Source organism: Gigantopelta aegis, chromosome 5, assembly GCF_016097555.1.
Source record: "Gigantopelta aegis isolate Gae_Host chromosome 5, Gae_host_genome, whole genome shotgun sequence".
Lineage (NCBI taxonomy): Eukaryota > Metazoa > Mollusca > Gastropoda > Neomphalida > Peltospiridae > Gigantopelta > Gigantopelta aegis.
Window position 1 is genome coordinate 25,172,365 of NC_054703.1, and position 16,453 is coordinate 25,188,817.

A 16,453-nucleotide genomic window follows, 5' to 3' on the forward strand; every position below is an offset into this window, starting at 1 on the left:
GTATGTATCTTATATAATATAGTGCCAATCTTTGAACTACATACGTATATATCCCATAGAATATAGTGCCAATCTTTGAACTACATTCTTTCGTATTCCACAAGAATAGTTCCAGACATTGAAACAAGGTAAACAAAATAATGCATGGTGTTTTGGGGTTTTTTTTTAAATTATAAAAACTGTCATTTTCTTTTTGTGGATGAGCAATCGAATTAAAATTAGCTCCACTATTACATGTGGATCTAAAGACAGCCAGTTGGAGCTCATGTCCACCAATCAAAACCTTACTTGCAGAATCCTGCCAGTGATTTAAAAATAATTTGAAAACATTCCGAATTATCCTGAGGGTATACATGTTTCGTGTGAATTACGAATGCCTTAAAACATGTTTTATTTTATAAAATAGACTGATTTTTATTTTTTTATTTTTATAAATAAATAAATAATTTTTAATGTAAAATTGAAGACCGATAACACACCCCGTACGTATTGGTACGGTTCGCTGTACTGCGGCCACTAAAATAGACTCGCCCAATATTTTTAGAATTTGTATGCTCCCAAATAACGTTATAAAAGGCGAAGTGTGATTGGTCAATATTTAAATTATTATTTACAGACGAAATGTTACCTGGACATTGGGGACTACGCAGTGTTGTTAGTTTTAAATCACTGGCAGGATTCTGCAAGTAAGGTTTTGATTGGTGGACATGAGCTCCAACTGGCTGTCTTTAGATCCACATGTAATAGTGGAGCTAATTTTAATTTGATTGGTGGATGAGGTACAACAATAAAAAAACTATTTGAGTTATACATTGATAATTCACTAAAACCGACAAACAATTGTTATATAATTGTACGTAAACAAATTATATATATATATAATATATATATCATATATCATATCTGATCGAGGATCGAGGATCGAGGATCCAGAATCGAGGATCCAGAATCCAGAATCCAGAATCCAGATCCAGAGAGCTTAATACATATTTTTGTAAACTCTGTGCACAACTTTAATTCCTGTCAGCCATTACTTGATATTCAAATGACGTAAGAATATGTGACGTCACTGTAGTACGTTTGTTGAAATGTCAATAAACGTAGTGCCCGTGACCTCTTATTAATTAGCATCTAATTTATAAAGTTATCAAATTCGGAGTGAGTGAGATCTAAAAAAATATCACATAGGTCTAGCTAAGCAATTTTATACAAACTTTGTAACTGTTACACATTGATAAAATGACAAACATTTTTTATACCTACAAACAACTTATTTAGTTAAACTACACAAATTAGGGGATAACTAAAATCTATTATGTTTGTGGACGTTAATGCTGGTTTTACTCTAGCAAATTAAGTTTTACTGGAGTGGACTATAGGTTTTGTGTCTGCCCTGCTGTATGTCTGTCTGTCCGACATACAGTATTCCGCATCTTTTTCCCACAATGCCTAAATATATTGAGCAGAAATTGTATATAGCTTATTATGTAGGCCAAATGTTACAGATGAAATCTGACCTTTTCCAGTTCCAAAATGCAGCCGATCCAATCAGACATTGTTGAGTGTGCTGTGCAATTAAACCCCCCCCCCCCCCCCCCATATGGGGGGATTAATTGCAACTTATGGAAACTTGATCGAGTATCGCGTCTCGTACACCGGGTCACGGGCAACCGTGACCTTGGTGTACGGAGATAGGATTCAGAAGAAAGGAAGGTGGAGGAAGAGGAGACGTGCGCCAGCGGCGGCGCAGGGGGGCACAAACCCGGTGGCTAAACCGCAGGCAGCGACTCCTTCTGCTAGACCGCCCAACGCCGCTCACCCGAGGAAGAAGACCAGGATGGAAGAGGTTCCGGCCTCGGCTGTCTCAGCTTCTGCACCCACGGAAGAGGACGAGCTGAACGAACTGGACACAGCCATCTGTGACACGCCGTTCAACCGACCACCTGCACCTGACCACTCTTCAGCGTTTCCGGATGTGTCGCCGATTAAACCGGCGACTCCCGTAGAGACCCAGGCCCGGAAGACGGCTGTGGTTAAGAGGAAGGCGACCACTCCCCCGAGTGCCATTCCAGCCAAGCCAAGTCGCCCCTCTCAACCGCCAAAGCCGGAGAAACAACCAGTGGAGCAGTGGTCACTGCAGGCTGGCCGAGTTAGTTCAACAACTGGTAGAAACTAACCTCGAGGACGTACGCCAGCTCATCAGCACGCCGAAACAAACTGCCTACCAACCTCTGCCAGACAACCGTGATGAAGGGGAATTCGCCGTACATCGACTCAAGATGCAGGAGGGACACAACGCAGTTTGCATTACCATCCGCCGGGACGGAAGATATAACCAAGGACTGCTACTATCGGAGATGGACAACCCGACATTACATCGCGTACTGAAAACCGTCGCGGGGACACACTACCGAGCCATCACCAAGGCCGTAGCAGCCTCCGCCTACCGGCAGTTCCTCCCGCAGCTTGAGACCACCGAGTACATCGGATCACCCTAGACGCCAACCTTTGCTAGGACAGGTATCAACCTCCTTTTTGGGCTAGTTGGACTTTAAACGTTTTCGATCGAGTTCAAAATTCTTATGTTTATTTTTTTATAAATAGTCTGACGCATTTGACTTTGGCGCCCGATCAATTGCTCAAAATCACTCTAAAAACTTTTCGGCCGAGCAGTCTTAACCATTTTGGGTCTAATTTTAGAGTCCAGACATGTTTTTGGATGCAGTTACTCTTTGTAGACTTAGGTTCTTGACAGGCTTTACCGAGGAATCGAAACTTAGCCAATCAGAGCACGGCTCCCACTCTGTGTTACTTGAGGTCTGCGAAGTGTCTGCTATTCGGTCCGCGCTCGCGTTTGACCTTACTACATGGCTTTTTTCAAAATTCTGCCTACTTCAAACTCAATCCCCCGCTCCGGAGTTGGTCACTGGCGAAGTCAGAGGCTAAATCCGTAGTGGGCGTGCCTGAACCTTCGTGGATAGGGGCACGTTAATAGAGTTGCCCGTTGCCCCGATGAAATCTGACTATCATGGTGATTTACCCATTTCTTTCTTTCTTGTAAAATGTTGTAGGTAGATTGTAACGGCGCTGTATCAGCAGGAAGACTGAAACGAGACTTGATTGACACCACGAACCAGACAACCGTGCTCGAAAGAACTTTTTACGTGACGTATCCAGATATATTAGGTAAGATCAGAGGCGCAGGAGCCAATTTCACAAAACATCACAAGTGTACGTCTGCGACTGACAGTTATGCCAGACGTACATTTACACATGTTTGGCATCTAATTCACAAAACATCACACGTGTACATCTGTGACTGGCAGTTATGCCGGGCGTACATTTACACATGTTTGGCATCTATTTCACAAAACGTCACACGTGTACGTCTGTGACTGGCAGTTATGCCGGGCGTACATTTACACATGTTTGGCATCTAATTCACAAAACATCACAAGTGTACGTCTGTGACTGGCAGTTATGCCGGGCGTACATTTACACATGTTTGGCATCTATTTCACAAAACGTCACACGTGTACGTCTGTGACTGGCAGTTATGCCAGACGTACATTTACACATGTTTGGCATCTAATTCACAAAACATCACAAGTGTACGTCTGTGACTGGCAGTTATGCCGGGCGTACATTTACACATGTTTGGCATCTATTTCACAAAACGTCACACGTGTACGTCTGTGACTGGCAGTTATGCCGGGCGTACATTTACACATGTTTGGCATCTAATTCACAAAACATCACAAGTGTACGTCTGTGACTGGCAGTTATGCCGGGCGTACATTTACACATGTTTGGCATCTATTTCACAAAACGTCACACGTGTACGTCTGTGACTGGCAGTTCTGCCAGACGTACATTTACACATGTTTGGCATCTAATTCACAAAACATCACAAGTGTACGTCTGTGACTGGCAGTTATGCCAGACGTACATTTACACATGTTTGGCATCTAATTCACAAAACATCACAAGTGTACGTCTGTGACTGGCAGTTATGCCAGACGTACATTTTACATTTGTTTGGCATCTAATTCACAAAACATCACACGTGTACGTCTGCGACTGGCAGTTATGCCGGGCGTACATTTACACATGTTTGACATCTATTTCACAAAACATCACAAGTGTACGTCTGCGACTGGCAGTTATGCCGGGCGTACATTTACACATGTTTGGCATCTATTTCACAAAACATCACAAGTGTACGTCTGCGACTGGCAGTTATGCCGGGCGTACATTTACACATGTTTGGCATCTATTTCACAAAACATCACAAGTGTACGTCTGCGACTGGCAGTTATGCCGGGCGTACATTTACACATGTTTGGCATCTATTTCACAAAACATAACACGTGTACGTCTGTGACTGGCAGTTATGCCGGGCGTACATTTACACATGTTTGGCATCTAATTCACAAAACGTCACACGTGTACGTCTGTGACTGGCAGTTATGCCGGGCGTACATTTACACATGTTTGGCATCTAATTCACAAAACGTCACATCTGTGACTGGCAGTTATGCCGGGCGTACATTTACACATGTTTGGCATCTATTTCACAAAACATCACACGTGTACGTCTGCGACTGGCAGTTATGCCGGGCGTACATTTACACATGTTTGGCATCTATTTCACAAAACATCACACGTGTACGTCTGCGACTGGCAGTTATGCCGGGCGTACATTTACACATGTTTGGCATCTATTTCACAAAACGTCACACGTGTACGTCTGCGACTGGCAGTTATGCCGGGCGTACATTTACACATGTTTGGCATCTATTTCACAAAACGTCACACGTGTACGTCTGTGACTGGCAGTTATGCCGGGCGTACATTTACACATGTTTGGCATCTAATTCACAAAACGTCACACGTGTACGTCTGTGACTGGCAGTTATGCCGGGCGTACATTTACACATGTTTGGCATCTATTTCACAAAACGTCACAAGTGTACGTCTGTGACTGGCAGTTATGCCGGGCGTACATTTACACATGTTTGGCATCTAATTCACAAAACGTCACAAGTGTACGTCTGTGACTGGCAGTTATGCCGGGCGTACATTTACACATGTTTGGCATCTATTTCACAAAACGTCACACGTGTACGTCTGTGACTGACAGTTATGCCGGGCGTACATTTACACATGTTTGGCATCTATTTCACAAAAACATCACAAGTGTACGTCTGTGACTGGCAGTTATGCCGGGCATACATTTACACATGTTTGGCATCTATTTCACAAAAACATCATAAGTGTACGTCTGTGACTGGCAGTTATGCCGGGCGTACATTTACACATGTTTGGCATCTAATTCACAAAACATCACAAGTGTACGTCTGTGACTGGCAGTTATGCCGGGCGTACATTTACACATGTTTGGCATCTATTTCACAAAACATCACAAGTGTACGTCTGTGACTGGCAGTTATAAGTAAATTGTAACTTTCTCGATTTTTTATTATTTAAATCATGTACTCCAGTGGTGTCATTAAACAACCAACTTATTGTTGATGGTATGTTTTGTTTGCTACTTATAGAACTTCAAAACGTGACGAATACGGATGGGCGTCTCGGGAAACTGGAGTGTGAGACCAGTGCGGCCATGAAGGGAGGTCTTGGGGCGTTAGCCCTAGTTATCGTTCTTTTGCTGCTCGTCTTGTTTATTCAGTGGCGCGACAATTGAAGTAAACAAGAGTAATCTCCCCTACCTTCCGTCGACACGACCACTGTGAAATAAAGAACAATAAAGACATTGAACCTTTAATTTTGTGAGTTATATTTTTATTTTATATTTTTATTTTTTGTTTTTACTTTAAGCAATCTGAGCACTGAAATAGAAATCATGTGGGTGGCAGCGATGGTTTTTATATACAGTATTTAAAAATGTGCCTGTGCCTCCGCCCCTTTTTGGCTCCCGTGCGGAGTGAAATGGGCTCTACTGGTCTACCTTCCTACGCCCGTGCGGAGTGAAATGGGCTCTACTGGTCTACCTTCCTACGCCCGTGCGGAGTGAAATGGGCTCTACTGGTCTACTGGTCATCTATTTCACAAAACATTATAAGTGTACGTCTGCGACTGGCAGTTATGCCGGGCGTACATTTACATATGTTTGGCATCTATTTCACAAAACATCACAAGTGTACGTCTGTGACTGGCAGTTATGCCGGGCGTACATTTACATATGTTTGGCATCTATTTCACAAAACATCACAAGTGTACGTCTGTGACTGGCAGTTATGCCGGGCGTACATTTACACATGTTTGGCATCTATTTCACAAAACATCACAAGTGTACGTCTGTGACTGGCAGTTATGCCGGGCGTACATTTACACATGTTTGGCATCTATTTCACAAAAACATCACAAGTGTACGTCTGTGACTGGCAGTTATGCCGGGCGTACATTTACACATGTTTGGCATCTATTTCACAAAAACATCACAAGTGTACGTCTGTGACTGGCAGTTATGCCGGGCGTACATTTACACATGTTTGGCATCTATTTCACAAAACATCACAAGTGTACGTCTGTGACTGGCAGTTATGCCGGGCGTACATTTCCACATGTTTGGTATCTATTTCACAAAAACATCACAAGTGTACGTCTGTGACTGGCAGTTATGCCGGGCGTACATTTACACATGTTTGGCATCTATTTCACAAAACATCACAAGTGTACGTCTGCGACTGGCAGTTATGCCGGGCGTACATTTACATATGTTTGGCATCTATTTCACAAAACATCACAAGTGTACGTCTGCGACTGGCAGTTATGCCGGGCGTACATTTACACATGTTTGGCATCTATTTCACAAAACATCACAAGTGTACGTCTGTGACTGGCAGTTATGCCGGGCGTACATTTACACATGTTTGGCATCTATTTCACAAAACATCACAAGTGTACGTCTGTGACTGGCAGTTATAAGTAAATTGTAACTTTCTCGATTTTTTATTATTTAAATCATGTACTCCAGTGGTGTCATTAAACAACCAACTTATTGTTGATGGTATGTTTTGTTTGCTACTTATAGAACTTCAAAACGTGACGAATACGGATGGGCGTCTCGGGAAACTGGAGTGTGAGACCAGTGCGGCCATGAAGGGAGGTCTTGGGGCGTTAGCCCTAGTTATCGTTCTTTTGCTGCTCGTCTTGTTTATTCAGTGGCGCGACAATTGAAGTAAACAAGAGTAATCTCCCCTACCTTCCGTCGACACGACCACTGTGAAATAAAGAACAATAAAGACATTGAACCTTTAATTTTGTGAGTTATATTTTTATTTTATATTTTTATTTTTTGTTTTTACTTTAAGCAATCTGAGCACTGAAATAGAAATCATGTGGGTGGCAGCGATGGTTTTTATATACAGTATTTAAAAATGTGCCTGTGCCTCCGCCCCTTTTTGGCTCCCGTGCGGAGTGAAATGGGCTCTACTGGTCTACCTTCCTACGCCCGTGCGGAGTGAAATGGGCTCTACTGGTCTACCTTCCTACGCCCGTGCGGAGTGAAATGGGCTCTACTGGTCTACTGGTCATCTATTTCACAAAACATTATAAGTGTACGTCTGCGACTGGCAGTTATGCCGGGCGTACATTTACATATGTTTGGCATCTATTTCACAAAACATCACAAGTGTACGTCTGTGACTGGCAGTTATGCCGGGCGTACATTTACATATGTTTGGCATCTATTTCACAAAACATCACAAGTGTACGTCTGTGACTGGCAGTTATGCCGGGCGTACATTTACACATGTTTGGCATCTAATTCACAAAACGTCACATCTGTGACTGGCAGTTATGCCGGGCGTACATTTACACATGTTTGGCATCTATTTCACAAAACATCACACGTGTACGTCTGCGACTGGCAGTTATGCCGGGCGTACATTTACACATGTTTGGCATCTATTTCACAAAACATCACACGTGTACGTCTGCGACTGGCAGTTATGCCGGGCGTACATTTACACATGTTTGGCATCTATTTCACAAAACGTCACACGTGTACGTCTGCGACTGGCAGTTATGCCGGGCGTACATTTACACATGTTTGGCATCTATTTCACAAAACGTCACACGTGTACGTCTGTGACTGGCAGTTATGCCGGGCGTACATTTACACATGTTTGGCATCTAATTCACAAAACGTCACACGTGTACGTCTGTGACTGGCAGTTATGCCGGGCGTACATTTACACATGTTTGGCATCTATTTCACAAAACGTCACAAGTGTACGTCTGTGACTGGCAGTTATGCCGGGCGTACATTTACACATGTTTGGCATCTAATTCACAAAACGTCACAAGTGTACGTCTGTGACTGGCAGTTATGCCGGGCGTACATTTACACATGTTTGGCATCTATTTCACAAAACGTCACACGTGTACGTCTGTGACTGACAGTTATGCCGGGCGTACATTTACACATGTTTGGCATCTATTTCACAAAAACATCACAAGTGTACGTCTGTGACTGGCAGTTATGCCGGGCATACATTTACACATGTTTGGCATCTATTTCACAAAAACATCATAAGTGTACGTCTGTGACTGGCAGTTATGCCGGGCGTACATTTACACATGTTTGGCATCTAATTCACAAAACATCACAAGTGTACGTCTGTGACTGGCAGTTATGCCGGGCGTACATTTACACATGTTTGGCATCTATTTCACAAAACATCACAAGTGTACGTCTGTGACTGGCAGTTATGCCGGGCGTACATTTACACATGTTTGGCATCTATTTCACAAAACATCACAAGTGTACGTCTGTGACTGGCAGTTATAAGTAAATTGTAACTTTCTCGATTTTTTATTATTTAAATCATGTACTCCAGTGGTGTCATTAAACAACCAACTTATTGTTGATGGTATGTTTTGTTTGCTACTTATAGAACTTCAAAACGTGACGAATACGGATGGGCGTCTCGGGAAACTGGAGTGTGAGACCAGTGCGGCCATGAAGGGAGGTCTTGGGGCGTTAGCCCTAGTTATCGTTCTTTTGCTGCTCGTCTTGTTTATTCAGTGGCGCGACAATTGAAGTAAACAAGAGTAATCTCCCCTACCTTCCGTCGACACGACCACTGTGAAATAAAGAACAATAAAGACATTGAACCTTTAATTTTGTGAGTTATATTTTTATTTTATATTTTTATTTTTTGTTTTTACTTTAAGCAATCTGAGCACTGAAATAGAAATCATGTGGGTGGCAGCGATGGTTTTTATATACAGTATTTAAAAATGTGCCTGTGCCTCCGCCCCTTTTTGGCTCCCGTGCGGAGTGAAATGGGCTCTACTGGTCTACCTTCCTACGCCCGTGCGGAGTGAAATGGGCTCTACTGGTCTACCTTCCTACGCCCGTGCGGAGTGAAATGGGCTCTACTGGTCTACCTTCCTACGCCCGTGCGGAGTGAAATGGGCTCTACTGGTCTACCTTCCTACGCCCGTGCGGAGTGAAATGGGCTCTACTGGTCTACCAGTTATTAATCAATCAATTTGAATTCAATTCAGTTATTTCTGTGTATGAATTATACAGACATGAATAATATCAACATCAAGGAAAGAAAAAGAAAGAAAAGAAAACTACATGTCATAATGGTTACAATAATCTAGCACAATTATAATTTATATACTAAAGTACTGTCGAAAATAGAATAAAAATGATTTTCGTCGATTATTTCTTTCATATTAAACTGACAAGTAAATATTCTGTAAATGCCCATTCAATGATACTTTACCTAATTTAGCATTTACTTGTTTGGGCTCTCATTGATGTACAAGGTAGTGTTTACTCTTGAAATTAAACTAAATATGTCCGTAAACGGGTGATTTGTGGACTTTATTGAAACAGACTATAACACATTTTGATCGATATGTGTCCATTTCATTTACCCGTAAACAAACTTTTAATTTAAAACTGCAAGTAAACTGATTATTTTGAATTGCAGCATAAATTATTAATTATGACAAGCATATTTATTGAATATGAATTCAATATAAGTACATTAGAAATTTACACTATCTTGCAACAATTTAAAGGTGCTATATAATGCGAGCTGTGATAAAGATTCTCCAATAAAAAAAAGTATTTTCTACCAGTAGATAAAATTATTTCCTATAATCATTTCTGGGCATATTGTTAAAGGTGTCTTCTTTAAATGTTAAATCAAAAGTTAATCAAAAAAATTTAAATAAATAAATTATTTGCAATATCTGTCATTGAGATAGCACCTTTAATACCGGTATGTTAATGGCTCTTGGCAGTTTTGCTCAAAAGTTACTTATAAATGATTACAAATATTTTGTTTTGGAGAGGATTAGAGGCAAACCATCATCAGAAACAGTCCCTCACATATTGTAACAGCAATGAAATTGACACATGTTGACCAAAATGTGTTAGTCTGTTCCAATTAAGTGCACAAATCACCTGTTTACTGACATTTTTCTTTTTAGTTTCAAGAGTAAACATCACCTTGAACATCAATAAGCGTCCAAACAAGTAAATGCTAAATTAGGTAGACTATCATTAAATAGATATTTACAAAATATTTACTTGTCAGTTTAATATGTAAGAAATAATTGACGAAAATCATTTTTATTCTATTTCCGACAGTACTATAGTAACAATATTTAACCAGTTACGATGTCATTAGGTAGAATGAATGAATGAATGTTTAACGACACTCCAGCACGAAAAATACATCGGCTATTGGGTGTCAAACTATGGTAATGCAAATAAATAAAGTGATGATCAACATCAACACAAAAACTCAAGACCCAAACAAAAACTGTAAAAACTGTGCAAAAAAACACAAATATCACAGAATTGTACGGATACTGAATTTTACTCAAAACTTCAATTTTGTGCTGTATTGGCCATTCTCAAAGAGAACGTTACACCCCTGCACCACGGTGGGGTTACAGCACACGCAGCGGTCATTAGGTAGAAAGTCTAGCAACTAAAAGTAGAAGACGTCTTTTTTCGAACATCTCATATCAATACTGCCCTATGATATTGCTTCAATTATAGAAGTAGAATGAATGAATGTTTAACGACACCAGGGGCGTACCCAGCCATTTTTTTTATGTGGATTCCAAATTTACAGTCGAGCACCGAAGGTGCGAGTCTTCTAGTGGGGTCAAAACAATTTTGAAATCAAGACGTCATATGGTGCACTCTGGCGACTTTGAGAAGTAATTTTACACCTATAAATAAACTTGGAAATCGCAAGTTTTAATGCGGCAATTTGTAAAATGTCTGAACTATAGATAGCATCGGTGCATCGTCTGAGTTGCATCTCACTTTAAAACATCTTTAGCTGAGTCCGGGTATGAAAAGGAGTGCATCTACATGTAGATCTACCTGTGCCTTTACTTGCAAATAACTGGTTAGTACTGGGGGTTGCCAGGAACACTTAGGTTAACTGACTGCCATATATAACTGAAATACTGTTGAAAAATGGCGTTAAACCCAACTCGATCAATCAAAACCTGTGCCTTGTCAGCAACTGCACATGCATATAGATCTACGTTGTATATCTGTTTAGTGGATCATTAATGTACTGGTAAATAGGAGAGTTGAGATTTTAGTCCTTAGACCTACATAAATATAGTAGAACACCATAACACATCGACATGGTCATTGGTATATTTTGTATCGGGGCTCGAGGTTACAAACCATTTTTCTTATTCAACTCCGCTGAGCATAAAAAAATAAATGACATCGTAGAGCCAAGTTAATAACATAAGTAATGCACATCATCATGTAGATATGCTGGCTGCTAAACACGAATTTAAGACCATTTGCTCTTTAACACAAATAATTTCTACGCTCGGCATGAAAATAGTTTTGTAACCTCGGGCCCTGGTCATTTACTACTAGCAGTATCTCATCTGAAAATCTCTCGCGCGCACGGTTTTCCGTAGTTTTTTTTAAGAATTGTTTTTTGGTTGGGTTTTTTGTGTGGAAAAATGATGTGGACGCCAATGCTTTTTTTTTTTAAACAATATTTATTTATTTAAAATAAATGAAATGGATCGGCAAACAGGCTGTATGCCTATGTAAATGCCTTTCCATGCGTACTTGCGTCCAGGCAGGTACGCGCCTGGACACCCCAGCACGAAAAATACATCGGCTATTGGGTGTCAAACTATGGTAATGCAAACAAATAAAGTGATGATCAACATCAATATAAAAATTAAAGTTTTACACGAAAACGGTGTAAAGAACTCTGCAAAAATACAAACACCACAGATAGATACTGACTTTTACTAAAACTTTCAGTTTGTGCTGTATTGGCCATTCTCGGAGAATGTTGGGCTACACCCCTGCACCGCGGTGAGGTTACAGCACGCGCAGGGGAGAAGTAGAAAGAATAGTTTCTCATCAGAGTCTGATAATTGAATAAAGGTTGGGGTATAATAATCAGTGGAGCTAATTTTAATCAGATTGTGGATTTCGGCCCCATTTCATTGCGCCCCTGCCCCCCACCCCCAAATTGATTTTCTGTATCCGCCACTTTAGTGGCTGGGTGGCGGCGTGTTTGAGATGTTTGGTTTCACTGCTTTTATTTTATTCCTCGTCTTTTTATTTACTTGTGGCAGGACGTAGCCCTGCGATTAAGCGCACGCCTGATGCACGGTCGGTCTAGGATCGATCCCCGTCTAGCGCACGCCTGATGCACGGTCTGTCTAGGATCGATCCCCGTCTAGCGCACGCCTGATGCACGGTCGGTCTACGATCGATCCCCGTCTGTGAGCCCATTGGAATATTTATCGCTTCAGTCTGTGCAGGATGACTGGTATATCAAAGGCCGTGGTATGTGCTATCATGTCTGTGTGATTGTATATATAAAACAACTAATGGAAAAATGTAGCGGGTTTTCTCTTAAAACTGTCAGAATTACCAAATTTTTGACGTGCAATAGTCTAAAAATTATTAATAAATCAATGTGCTCTAGTGGTGGTGTTAAACAAAGCAAACTTCAACTTAAACCTAAAATCGCTTTCGACAACGGGCTCCATAGCAAGTCTACTTCAAAGCTATACCGTGTACTCTGACGTCAGAGAGCTAGACGGACACGTCTACTTCAAAGCTGTACCGTGTACTCTGACGTCAGAGAGACCGGCCTCGGTGGCGTCGTGGCAGGCCATCTGTCTACAGGCTGGTAGGTACTGGGTTCGGATCCCAGTCGAGGCATGGGATTTTTAATCCAGATACCGACTCCAAACCCTGAGTGAGTGCTCCGCAAGGCTCAATGGGTAGGTGTAAACCACTTGCACCGACCAGTGATCCATAACTGGTTCAACAAAGGCCATGGTTTGTGCTATCCTGCCTGTGGGAAGCGCAAATAAAAGATCTCTTGCTGCTAATCGGAAGAGTAGCCCATGTAGTGGCGACAGCGGGTTTCCTCTCAAAATCTGTGTGGTCCTTAACCATATGTCTGACGCCATATAACCGTAAATAAAGTGTGTTGAGTGCGTCGTTAAATAAAACACTTCTTTCTTTCTGACGTCAGAGAGCTAGATGGACAAGTCTAGTTCAAAGCTATACAAAGTACACTGACGTCAGAGAACCGGCCTTGGTGGCGTAGTAGTTAGGCCATCGGTCTACAGACTGGTAGGTACTGGGTTCGGATCCCAGTCGAGGCATGGGATTTTTAATCCAGATACGACTCCAAACCTTGAGTGAGTGCTCCGCAAGGCTCATTGCGTTTACAAGTGTAAACCATTTGCACCGACCAGTGTTCCATAACTGGTTAAACAAAGGCCATGATTTGTGCTATCCTGCCTGTGGGAAGCGCAAATAAAAGATCTCTTGCTGCCTGTCGTAAAACAGTAGCATATGTGGCGACCGTGGGTTTCCTCTAAAAAACCCAGTGTTAGAATGACCATATGTTTGACGTCCAATAGCCGATAATAAGATACAAAAAAAAAGAATCAATGTGCTCTAGTGGCGTCGTTAAATAAAACACGTTTTTCACTTAACCGGCAGTCGGTCTCAGATTTGTTCCTTTATCAAACATTGTGAGATGCCAAGTACATACCAACAAAAGATATAGTTATTCTCATGGCCCCCCCCCCCCCCCCCCCACCCCAAATTCGAGCAAAACAGTAGGGGAAATTCCGGCAGTTTTTATCTGGGTAAAATTTCGGGCAAATCAACCCCTCCAGCCCCCCTAAATCAAAGAGTCCCCATACGCCCATGGTTATTCTAGTGAATGGGGAATTTTGTTAGAGCTAAATACATTACATTTAATAAAATGTTCGTCGTTTGATAATGTATGAAAACAGGTTCGGTTTTCCCAATGTATACTCTTCAAAAACGTAGGGGAACTCTAATAAGCATTTACAATTGCCAACATTGTAAGGTATATTAGCTGTGGGGAATGGCTATATGATAATAGTGATTTAATTTGACAAACATTACAATCGGTAGCTCAGTATTACAGAAGGTTTTATGATCACCAAAGATCTTGAAGGACGATTGGAGTCGGAAATGAAATTTGAAAGTGTTTTTTTATCAGTAAATCGTAAATTCAAACAATAAAAATTACTAAAAACAAAACAATAACAAGTGTATGATCAACAGAATGGAAAAAAAAGAAGACTGAAATAATGTTCCACAGTGATTAAAGGCATATTGTCACAGACCATTGACCTACTAAATGGCCTAACAAAGTATTACCTGTAAAATTTAAAAAAAAATTGATTTGTCCCTAAAGGTACTTTATTCAACCATCTACGTAAGCACCATACCCCGCTTATTAATGATATTTTGTAAAAATAATTGAATTATGGCAATGGTCCATAATTCAAAAACTAAAATTGCCAAGAGGGTTGACATCGATTTCACTCCATCATGGTTCAGTTAAGGAAATAAAATAGCCTGATTTGGTTTTCAAAAATTAATGTAATTTTCATTTATTATTATTATTTTGAAATATAAAGTTCTTAAATCCGTGACAGTATGCCTTTAATGGAAATGATACAAAATGACACTGACACCCCACGCACGTGTACGGGCTTCTGTGTGATGCATGTGCAAACTATGGAATGTGTTTCGGTGTGTTGATAAACAGACCGGGCCCGTATTTTCGAAGCAATCTTAGCCTACGAAATCGTAAAATCATCGTAAGCTATGACGTCACTGTGGCCCACCGACGGGGATCTATCGAACACTGTACCACTAGGCTACGTCCCGCACTCACACACGTAGGAGTAACAGGTTGTCAAAAAAAATTAAATCGTGTTAGCGACATCGAAAACATTACGTTTTTCTGACCTTTGTCGGGTCAGAACTTCGAAAATATTTATTGTACCTATGATAAATCTTCTGAATCGTTTGTACTTTTCTGCAAAATCACCGAATTTTTTAATGCTGCCGAATCGTATTTTTCAAAAATTACCGGCCTCGGTGCCGTCGTGGTTAGGCTATCGGTCTACAGGCTGGTAGGTACTTCGGATCCCAGTCGAAGCATGGGATTTTTAATCCAGATACCGACTCCAAACCCTGAGTGAGTGCTCCGCAAGGCTCATTGCGTAAGTGTAAACCATTTGCACCGACCAGTGATCCATAACTGGTTCAAAAAAGGCCATGGTTTGCGCTATCCTGCCTGTGGGAAGCGCAAATAAACGTTCCCTTGCTGCCTGTCGCAAAAGAGTAGTCTATGTGGCGACAGCGGTTTTCCTCTAAAAAAAAACCCAGTGTCGGAATGACCATATGTTTGACGTTCAATAGCCGATGATAAGATAAAAAAAATCAATGTGCTCTAGTGGCGTCGTTAAGTAAAACAAACTTTACTTTTTCGAAAATTAACAATGTCAGCGTTTTTTCCCATATAATAATTTTTATTAATACAGCTAGCATTAACCAATATTAGTCATTTAGTGTATACTTCAGTTCGTACACTGTGATATATACAAAAACGCATTCATATCATGGGCGGATCCAAGGGGGGGGACCAGGGGGACGCGTCCCCCCCAAAAAAAAAATTGTTCAAGTGCCCTCAAAATGTCCAAGTGCCCTTTTTGTTTGTAGAATTTTTTTTTTTTTAAGTAAACAATAATTATATTGTAGATAAATGAAATCAAGATTTTCGTGTACATGGCGCAAGCTTGCAGATATGTGTCTGTGTTATTGAGTCTCAATGGGGCCCCATTGAGGTTCTAACGCGAGTGACGCCAATTTACTTCATTATTGCTAGTATATTATGACGTAGAACTGTAGGAATTCATATTAATTTTAATATCAAAACTTGTAGTAAGGTGCCCTTTTGACGAGTCAATGTGCCCTTCTTTTTTGGTCCCCACCCTAAAAATATTTCCTGGATCCGCCCATGCATATTAACTGCAAATATTAAAACTTTTATTAAGATGCCCGTTTAACGAGCCAATGTGCCTTTTTTCTTTCTTAGTCACCCCT

General features: G+C 41.1%; 1 long non-coding RNA gene across 1 annotated transcript; it reads left to right on the top strand.

Moving 5' to 3' along the window:
* The first annotated feature begins 2,224 nt into the window (after positions 1-2,224).
* Positions 2,225-5,737, top strand: LOC121373207. Its single transcript, XR_005958040.1, has 3 exons — positions 2,225-2,520; positions 3,072-3,186; positions 5,562-5,737. It is a non-coding gene; the product is annotated as an uncharacterized LOC121373207 (long non-coding RNA).
* Positions 5,738-16,453: the final 10,716 nt, after the last annotated feature.